This window comes from Pseudochaenichthys georgianus, chromosome 15 (genome assembly GCF_902827115.2).
Source record: "Pseudochaenichthys georgianus chromosome 15, fPseGeo1.2, whole genome shotgun sequence".
In the NCBI taxonomy this organism is placed as follows: domain Eukaryota; kingdom Metazoa; phylum Chordata; class Actinopteri; order Perciformes; family Channichthyidae; genus Pseudochaenichthys; species Pseudochaenichthys georgianus.
In genome coordinates, this window is record NC_047517.1 from 13,363,404 (window position 1) to 13,374,618 (window position 11,215).

An 11,215-nucleotide genomic window follows, 5' to 3' on the forward strand; every position below is an offset into this window, starting at 1 on the left:
ACAACTTATACATATTTAACAGCGAGTTTTGCAAATGCTTTGAGCAAAAAATAAAACTGTTGTTGTTTTCACATTATAACCTTAAGCTTATGAACATATGGAAGTCGAAAGAACGACTTCCTACATCGGAAATGGGACCATCTGAGGAGCATGTGGATGCACCATGGGCTTTTGTGGTTTTCTGCGCTATTCTGGTGCAATTCAATTGTATACATGGAACTCGTAGCCTATTCTTTGGAACAGGGAGTAATTGAACAAACTAGCACAAGTTTAGAGTCATTATATTTTAGGTTGCATACATTGTTTATAGCTATTTAGCTGCTAAATGCTCCACCAGCTAACTTTGTCACTCTGTTGTTTGGTGCTGGACAGGAATATAAGTGTACAATATTTTTTATATATATTTTTTAACTCAAACAGCTGGCTGCTGCTGCTTGTAATGACGCACTAAACCAAAACAGTAAAGTTGCGAGCCATAAAACCAGAGCAATCTTTGATCCATGAATGTCAATGGCTAATGGTCTGCTACTCATTAACATTAGCAGACATTTGGTATCTTCCATTAGATTGTGTCCGGTCTTCAGTAAATGAAACACATATTCAATAACAAAGAAATCAAGTCACTGGCTTTCATTCAAGAACATTCCACTGCTCGGTCATTAATGTATTACTACACTGACTGGTCGTTGTAGGTATAGAGGAGGCTATGAGTATCCATTCAAATCAAATGTTGGGGGTCTAAAACAATAGATAACGTGTCACTGTTCAACAAGTTACAGACTGCACTGCTCAAGGGATTTTAGATATATTTCATGAATAGCTTATATGTTACAGATATCCTTTTACTTCAAAACTAAACTAATGGTTTATTTGTTAAAAGCGATGGATCTGCTTAGTGCTCATCAGTATCAGTCATGTTTTAATGTGCAACACTTTGTTCTGGAAAGGGGAAAAAACGGTGGTGCAGTTTTGCCACAACACAAGGCCTCATAAATCACACATGGGCCCATGCAGCCCATCCCCTACCGTAAAACACTCCAAGGCACACTGTAAAATGGAGGGAAGGAGTGAGGGGTGATGTGTGTGTGTTTATATATGTGTGTTGGGCAGGGGGGATGAATGGAAGAGAGCACATGGTGATAAGATTGAAATAACTCAGCCGTGTGTTCACTTTAAGAGTCAGTGGTGCTGGTTGTAGTCCAGACCAGCTGAGAATTATCTGCAGAATGAGGGATCAGGGAGGAGTGTGTGTGTATCCATGTTCATTCCCTGCTGTAAGAAGTGTACAAAAGGTCAATGGGCTAAAGATGCAACTAGCTTGCATCATATACAATAAAAACAGGAATGCTCTCAATCTGGCTGGATCTTACATCTGTCCCACTCCATGTTGGTTTCCTATTTCTATTCCTCTCTCTGTAGGGATTTAAGGTGGATCAGAGTGCTTTGTTGCATCCAGTCACAGGCGCCCTGAAGTCTTTTGTGCCAAGTGTGAGTGTGTTTTTTGAGATATGTGTACTCAGTGGACCGCAAAATCTAAACACATGCATGCACGCAAGCTGATACATAAACACAGCATATAAACTTACCAAATTCTCTTTGGTGTGCATCTTATTTTCAGCGTTCAATTGTTCTACTTTTCAAACTGTGAAAATATATATCTAAGTTTTTGTTTCCATCAATTTAGCATTGCTGATGGCTTATAGTTCAATACCCATCAGCCTTTGGTGACATTTATATTGAGAAGAAGCCAGTCACACGTCACAGTTTCACTTTAGAACTTAGTAAGTAAGTAACTTAGCTTTAAGTTTAAACAAAGGTTTACTAATTTAGTAAATCACAAAATAAAATGGTATTTTAATACCCTACTAGAAAACTACTTTTTTTTTTTTTAAACTTACTGACAACTACATGCCCTTCTTGTTTTCAGTGAGAGAAGCCAGAAAGGTCTGAGGAAGGTCTGTGGTTGGAAACATTCATTTGAACTAAAATGTCACGGCACTGGTGCCTGTGGCCTACAATGAATGAACTAAAACATGTTCTTTGACACTTACTGGTATTCCTTTACATGCGGAACAAACAACACTAAATCCCTCAATCATTTTGGGTTCCAACCAATAGTTCAACAAAGCAGGATCTAAATCTGTGGTCTTCCTATGCCTATAGTTCCTCCTCTCTTTACACGCTCTGCTGCTTTTCATTCTCTCAGATGGTGATTGCTGTCTGCTTTTCAGAAACAGAGCGATAGTTCCCTGGTGGATGGGGGGCCATGATAATTTACAGATGTGTATGCCTGTGTGTGTGCCTGTGTGTATTTGTGCGTGGGAGTGTGAGCACGTCAGTACAGTTTCCACTGATCTGTTTTTGGATTTACGAGCGGGCCTATCAGATGAAGAGTGGTCCTGAGACGTTGCTGCAGGTTTCACTTTACCACAACAACTGCAAGCCTGAGCGCTGTGCATGTATTCATTTGTGCATGGATGTGTTTTTCTCCCGCCAACCAGCATTCCCTTTCTGTCACTCAAAAGCAGGTCCTAGGAAGGCTTCATTTATTAACCAAAGCAATCCTTTGAAAATCCCACAGAATCCTCCATACTGTAAGTCACCTATAGCCCCATTATAAACACTCCAGAAAGCTTACCTCATGCTTTGCCTCATCAAGGATCTGCATTTCCAACCACAAAAGACAGAAGACGGAGACGCCCACAACTCAATAATCAGAGACAGGCTGATGGAATGGTAAGCAGACTCAGAGGCAGCCAGCTTTTGTCATTTAGGACACTGTGATATAAAACATGAAGATTGCTATTGTCATATCAAGACGTTTTCTCTGTGTGTTTGTCTTATTGTGTGTTTGTGTATTTTTGTATATAAGGTGAATAACTCAAATATTATAATAAGAAATGTGTTTTGTATTATTACTTAAAAGGAATTCGCAAAAACCTAGAAGACCAACTAAACCACCACAATAGAGTTTCAAGGAAAAAAAGAGTTTTCCCTCTGAGAACAGGGAATTTAATATGACTTGACTGGTGAGTAATGTATATAGAGTGAGAAGATTATGGGACCAACTGTGGATCCCTGGGGTACTCCACAGGCAAACATAATAATGTTAATGCCCATGTTGATGTTTCCTAATGCAGACCAGTAACACAAATGGTTAACAAAGACAAAAACATTATTAAATTAAAGCAAAAATAGGATTTGACCAAATATCCGTCTCGATGTAAATAGTTCAGTGCTTTCTCAGTACTGTGTAGTTCTCTGAAACAAAAGAATACATGTTGTTAGGTCAGCCATCAATTGTTGGTCTACTAGTTAGTTGGATGTACATGCGGGACACAAATATCAAAACAACAATACAACAGTAGTTTGAAGCAACAGAGCACTGTTGAATCTAATTTATTGTATCAAAGGAATTAATTGAAAGCCCTGACAGTACCAACCACACACTTGTATACAAATATGGTGCATGAACGCCCTCCTATTTAGTGAACATTGGTTGTTGGAGATGGTATAACCTGTGTCCTTGGCAGTGCTCCAGCCAAGCCTGCATCTGTACTTGAGGATTAGTTGCCTCTCACACACACACCCCACCTCCAACCGCTGACTCATAGACACACACACACACACACACACACACACACACACACACACACACACACACACACACACACACACACACACAGAACATCTGCAATGATGGCACAAGTCCATGCCTGTTATGTCTGTGTTGCAATCAGAATTACCAAACTTTCAAAGGGTCACCAAGTGTACAAACACATCTATACGCTAGGGGGTGGCTACTTGGGCTCAAGCCCCAGATGTTTTCTGAAAAGCCCCGGATGTTTCACTTAAAAAATTTTTTTTTTTTAAAAAACTCTCGGGAGTAATGTGCAGTACCGGAGTCCACCAGAGAGACAGCCGCTGCGGGACAGTAGCATGCGTACTGCGTAGCCTTCCCTGCCCTGAAGAAGAAGTGATCCTTCCTAGTGCCTGACGAGTTTTAAGCTAATAGCCTATAAAGTTATGGATAGTAGAAAGTTATTTTCATCGAAGCAGGCGCCACAAGCTGCAGCTGCAGCAGCAGCAGCAGCAGCAGCAGCAGCAGCAGCAGCAGCAGCAGCAGCAGCAGCAGCAGCAGTAGTATCAGCAGCAGTATCAGCAGCTGACAACAATGTCATCACCAGCAGTGAAGAAATGGATGATGTTTCAGGTTTGTGAATCTAATGGTGATATCTGCACTCTGGCTGACTGAGTAAGAAGTGAAAAAGAGTGATGTAACGTTATAGCTAGTAAACCACACTAAGTATACCCTTATATGCAGACCCGGCGTCATGGGCGGGCCCCATATGGGCGGGCCCCATGGGGCCGGGCCCGCCCATCCAGGATCTGGGCCCGGCCAGCGCCATATAGATAGAAGAGTTACGACAACGGAAGTCCAAAAACGGTTATCGTCACGTGGTTCATGTAGACGAGGATCGTTCCCCGGAAGTTCATGGCGGGCAATGTGAATGCATTGATAACAGGAGATAGAACTACGATTTTTGGTAATTATTAGTGAATAAAAGTTTTGATTTGCAATATTTATACAACAAATCGATATGTGTATGTATTTACATCAATATGTTTTAAAAAATAAAATCGAATTTGCTAATATTAAGTGATAATATTAGGATTAGTGTGAACAACTAGTTTACATGTTAGGCTAACAGTGCCTTGGTTAAAGAGCCTGTTGCTGTTTATTTATAGCTTTGAATTCTTTCAAACCAATATTATCTTCTTAAACTTGTATGGTAGTCAGGAGCATCACTTTCTAATGTTTATTGATACATTTAGAGGGAGGGGATCTAAAGTAATGCTTTAAAATTCACCATTTTCTTAAATTCATGGTAGTTTCAGTAATCCCCTGGTAATTGAGGACACAAGTTATCTAAATGACTAATGTCATCTTTATGGCTTTCAGAAAGGACAGGAGACCGAAAGGTGGCTATCAAAGGACTAGCAGCAGCAGCAGGACTAGCAGCATATGATGATGATGATGATGATGATGATGATGATGATGATGATGATGATGATGATGATGATGATGATGATGATGATGATGATGATGATGATGATGATGATGTTAAATGTGTTGTTTTAGGAACATCCATTGCAAATACATGGAATTCAATAAACATTGAATAGCATATCATGCAGTTTGTCGGTGCCTTTTCCTCCGTGTTGTCCTGGTTTACTGTGCTGCCTCCTAGTCGCCACCATGGTTTGCTGTGCTGCCTCCTAGTCGCCACCATGGTTTGCTGTGCTGCCTGGGGATGCTCAAATCGCTCAGAGAAAGGAGTACGAATGTACTCCCCACTGACACAGAGCGGAGGAAAAAATGGCAAAAACCACACCATTGGGAAAGCTTAATGTTTTGTTTAATACAAAGAAAAACAGGGAAAGGCTTGAAAAACAGCCTGAATACCTGCACTGAGACCCTCACCCTGCACCCTGAGTCTCAACTCTCAGTGCAGGTATTCAGGCTCCATTGAATCCCCCTCTGGTTCTTGTGCTGAAAGAGGGAGTAACAGACAGGAGAAAGGGTTATACACACACAGCACACCTATTGGATGGGAAATGCCTTGGGGAGATAAGGTGTTTACTTATATAAAACAGTAGTATTAAACTTACCTTGTGTTTTCACTCTCACTTAAGTCCCTCTCCCTTTGCCATCAATCCAAAATCAGCTGAGCTGCAACATTATACAGACAGGTAATAATCAACAGAATCACAAGGACACAATATGGCTCTGCTAAAAACACTCACTCTTACACGCACCAAAGTTATATTTATCTAATATTTAACTCCCTCCACCCCCGCATACAATCCCGTTTAGAAAACCCTCTTCTCTAATTCAACATGTTGGACGAAATGACATTAAGAGAACGGAATTTACAATTAAAAGGCTGTTCAACGTGTGTTGCTAACTTGCTTCGGTATGCTAGCTTGATCTGTTTTCTGTAAACGTTCCCTAAATCTACTAATTTAGGGATAATCCACTGACATTCTTTAATACACATGTTCATTTGAATCAGATGTACTGATAATATCCGCAATATAAATCTTTAAACTTCTTCTTACCTTTAAAAGTCCGTCACGAACGGTCTATTATGCTGCAACTCCACAGCTCTGCCAGCCTTGGCGCTAACTTCCGGGGAGCGATTGAGAGGCTCCACGATCCGCCATTGCTGTAAGAAAGTGGTCCATTGGAGTGAACGGAGATGTCGTAACTCTTCTATTAAATGGCTCTGGGCCCGGCCATCCGGGATTTGGGCCCGCTGTTTTAATCAGGGCTGAATACAACATGTTAATTGTTTTATTATTATGTTCAGTGGCGGCGCCAGGGTATACTTGGGTAGGCTACAGCCATACCAATAAATGGCTTAGCCCCACCATGAAAAATGATTTTAAAGTAAGCTAAATAAAGTCCGCCAACTCGCGCGGAGTAAATTGCACAGACAGCAGTTAGTAAGATTGATTTCAGCAGCCACTTGTCTGGAAATACCGAAGACTAGAAACGGTTTGAAAATGTTTGTCACGTAGTGATCATCTTCTCAATAGAACATCTTTGATAATGTCTTCTGGCCAATCAGAATCAAGATAACGACGTGGTGTTGTTGCAGGAAGTCCCGACGGAGAATATTTTTGCTGTAGTACATCTCTATATTATACATCGATACAACATTACGTGTTGATAGAAATCAACACGTAATGAAATAAGACCCCACGGTTTGATGATTGATGTGTGGGCTGTCTTATATTTTGACACACAGAACAATGGGGGCAATCCACCCTTATCCACAATGTAAAGTAATTCACAGCCTCTTCCCTCTTCTCTCTGTGAGGAGCAGCAGGTTCAGCTCTCAGAACAAAGTAACAAAAGACTGAAATGGCATTCATTTTTTTTTTAAATATGTTGTGTAGTAATAGATTTATTTATTTTTCTTCTCAAGAGAGGACCAGAATGTGTATTTTATGTTAGTATTTCAAAAAATCTCCTGGGGGAGAATCTCCCCAGACCCCCCTGTAGGCGTTGGGTTTTCAGCATGTCAGCTCTTTCACAATTCAGTTTTCCCGGGAAATGTAAGTTTCGGGGTGGGCCCGCCCTGGTACATCAAATGCCCGCCTAGAGACGTATGTCTGCCGCCGGGTCTGCTTATATGTTAGTATGTATACAGAACATGACTAAAAATTATCCTAAGATGTAACGTTAACCCTTCATACCTCAGTCTACTTTTAAGACACTAAAATAACGTATTCCAATTTTTATTTTGTTTTCGCACGTGGAATTATACCGGCTCTCGTTTCAGTACCATAGGTTCAGTACACATAACAACGGAACCATAGCAACTAAACTGACAGGCAACGGAACAGAGAACCGCAGTGACGCGTCCTAAAACCCGGAAGTAAGTTAGCATTTTTACCACGTCCGGTTCCTTCGATAAAAAGCAATGCAATTTCTCCATAGGATTTTGGAAAATAGCTCCAAATAAGGTCTGTGTTTGACACAAATTGAAGAGACAGATCACGTTTTGTTCTATGACATTAAATACATCAGCAGTGACCCCACTGGTGATTTTTGAGGAGTTTACGTGTCTGAAAAACGATGGTTGTTAACAAGTTGCTGAATAGGACTACACACGTTGTCCAGGCCGTTTTACGTCATTATACCGAACACGTAAAACACTCCTAAGTTTGCCCTGTTCTGCTTGAAAGCAAGTCCCTGCCTCCTGCAAAGTGTTCAAACAAACACTTCAACTTGTACAATTTAGAATCTGTATATTTGAATATGGATCTTAAGTTGGCGTGACGTTGAAGCAGCGACCCTGCTGTAGTTCCTTTATAGCATAACGTTAGCATTTTGCTTCTTGCGACTAGATTTATGCTTCGAAAATTATAAAAGTAGGATAGACATGTGGATATTATCCGGCTGAACAAAACGTGATCCGTCTCTTAAATGTGTGTCAACCTCAGACCTTATTTCAAGCTATTTTCCAAAATCCTACGGAAGGTTCAGTTGTGATAGACACGGTTCGCCACTGGAGTTAAGGCATTAGTTTGCTTCATTAAAGGGTGTTAATGAATAAGTGTTCTCCAGTGCCTTTTGTCCGCTTTAAGGTATTATTAAGGTAGGGTTAATGTTGCTCTCAAAGTGCACCAGATTGATGCTTTTAACTTCAATATTTAAAAAAAAGTCTTCCGCATGCCACCCACTTGTAAAAAATAACAATAACCCCCCAACAACTCCTGGGCTAAGCCCCGGATCTCCTACAATCCTAAATCCGCCACTGCTGCAGTGTTATCTATGGTTACTATACGCTTTTCATTCATAATTTCAGCGGGAGGGAGGAGGAGCGGCGCTGAGGAACAGCAGAGAGTTGACAGGTGTCTGTGTTGACATTCCCCTTATTCTCAGGATCCGCAGGATATATCTCCTGCTCCTCTCAGGTCTTCAGGGACTGGTCAGCTTTCTGTCCCCAGAACTAAACATGGTAAAGCAGCGTTCAGTTATTATGCTCCAAATATCTGGTCCACTGCAACTACTACTTTTAAATCCAGGCTGAAGACTTATATTTTTGCCGCTGCTTTTAATTGAAACTGAGCGGTTGTGTTTCGTTTTTGGTTAATGAACATTTGTGGCTAGTAAAACCAGGGAATCAGTATCTGGGGACTTTGTCCTGGTTGGTTTTCTCTGTGTATGCTGCTCGGGACGTATGTGCCATACAAGCGTACACAGCTCATGTTCGGAAAAACCTTAAAGAAAGGCATAAGTCAAATGTGAACTATTTATATCTTAAACTGCACTGTAACTTTTTATTCATGTATTTTTTCTTTTACTGTTTATTTTATTATCTTTTCTTTTTAATGACTGTTTTTAAATGCCTTTGTCTGAATGTCTTTCATTTTTGTAAAGCACCTTGAATTGCTTTGTGTTGAAAGATGCTATATAAATAAACTTGCCCCCTGGGGGCCAGTACATACATTATGTGGCCCCCACCACCATCCAAGTTGCCCAAGCACACATAGAAGGCATATAGGTATATCCAGTCTCTGATTGTGTTACGTTATGAGAGTGCTCTCATATTTGTTTGATTCTGAAATTGTATATATAAATATATGTGTGTGTATGTGTCCGCATCTGTAGCCTGTTATTGTCTCATTATACCGCACTGTGAATGAATTAAAAGTAAATATATAAGTCATCGTGAACACATCTGTCCATCAGACAGAGGGCTGCTGCCTTCTGTCATCATTAATGGATGTCTCTTTAAAATGACTGCTCAGAGGAGAGGAGTTCTCATTTCTCTAAACGCCTGCTGCTTCCCCTCCTCTCTCCTCGGTTCCCCTCCTCGACTCCTCCGCTCGCATCTCCTGTGGGCGGGACTAAGACACGAGGATAGGAGTCGAGGAGGGGAGTCGAGTTGGGGAAATTAGAGAATTGAGAAGCCTTCATAGATCCACATGTGCTGACCTGACATGTAGCCTCTACTCAGAGTGAAAGAGACACAGCAATGTTTGTCTGCAGGCATTCAAACTCAGATATTTGGCTACACAGTGGCAAGTTCTAACAATTCAAATAAACACACATACATTAAACAAGGCTCCCAACAAAACAAAACCCTATTGCCACTCATATAAATTGGGAGTTAAGATAGACCATCAACAAAACAAGACTGGTTCCAGTCAGATTATCACAGCACATACTGTATTTGTTAGATCTTGTAGCGACCCTGCTGGGAGAAAGTCAGCTTCAGCTGCTATTGATGTGCAACACAGTCTGTAGCAACTAGTCCCATTTGCATCACAAATCTTTGATATCTGTAATGCTTCAAGGTTCTTTATTTAGTCATATAAACATAGCTACAGTGTAGTTATGCCGATGAAATTCTTAGATCACAGGCTTCTCCAACAGTGCAACACAAAACACAGATAAACAGACAAATATAGTGCAAGTAAATAGTGAAATAGTGCAAGAAGAGTCTACATGCAAGTTATTGGAATATGATATATTAGGTAAATAGATAAATAATTTCTAAGTAGCCGCCAGATGAATATTTGAACACAATCTCAGTTTGAATGCCCAGCAGAAAGACTAAAAAGAGGGGATGGCTTACCTTGATCCGTCTGAAGGTAAAAGAAATCCCCCTAAAGCACATTATACATAAGGAATCTGTAACTACGTAGGCATGCTCTGGACTCTACTTTCCTATACATAAGCATGGGTTCGATATACTGTTGTTGCTGGAATCACATTTCAAACCACCTCCAAATTCAGTTTGCAACCGTTTTGAGATAATAATGTGTTTTTTGTTATCCAGACTTTCTAAAAAAAAGTGTAGATATTCCAAAAACTGATTTGCACTGGCAGCGGGAGCAAGGCCTTGGTAACATTTTGCTAAGCAGCGGTTGTCTCCAGATTGATATTGATGGGACAGATACAGTATGAAAGTGGTATTTATGTACTTCAGTAAGAAATGGAAAAAAATGACTTGGAAGGCTTTATAACTGGAATAGGGTTTTAGCTGTAACATGTCCTAGTCTCCACAATGCTTTAATTGAAGATGTATGGACTCCCTGTGAGGAGTGTTGCCTTTCAAACACTCAGCAGTCATAAACCTAGTTAATTCCGGGACCCCACTCTGACAGTCTCAAAAAAGGGTTGTAACATGGATAGGAGTCGATCCATTGCACCTGATTGGGGTGAGAGGAAGATGGTTACTGGAAAAGCACTTAGTTTAAGTCATGTGCATTACTATCTTTATTTGAAAAAGACCACAGAGAGATTCTGACGCATACTGGCGCTCAAACTGAGAGCAGTAATGAAAAACAGACCTTGGTGGAGTGGAGGTAGAGAACCCAGCTAGAAATTGTTGGTTCTAAAAACATTCTGAGAATGTTAACATTCACTGATCTGTTTTCAGCGGGAGGTTTTATTTTGGTTCCCAGAATGTTCTTCTGAAAGGTAGGATAACGTTCTCTAAAAACATTTTTTAAATATTTGGTGATAACCTTCTCAAAATGTTTTTGTTAACATTGTTAGACCATTATGCCCTACTGTTCTTAAAAAGTTTTCAGCTGCAAGTAAGATTTTTTTATGTTGCCAGAATGTTATTATTTTAGAGAAGGATAACATGCTTTACTTTTAAAACATTATGCAAATGTTCTGTGGTAA

General features: G+C 40.4%; 1 long non-coding RNA gene across 1 annotated transcript; it reads right to left on the reverse strand.

The window, feature by feature from the left end:
* Window positions 1-5,505: 5,505 nt before the first annotated feature.
* Window positions 5,506-6,211, reverse strand: LOC139435181 (uncharacterized). Its single transcript, XR_011644442.1, has 3 exons — window positions 6,124-6,211; window positions 5,674-5,729; window positions 5,506-5,554 (listed from the first exon to the last, which is right to left on the reverse strand). It is a non-coding gene; the product is annotated as an uncharacterized lncRNA (long non-coding RNA).
* Window positions 6,212-11,215: the final 5,004 nt, after the last annotated feature.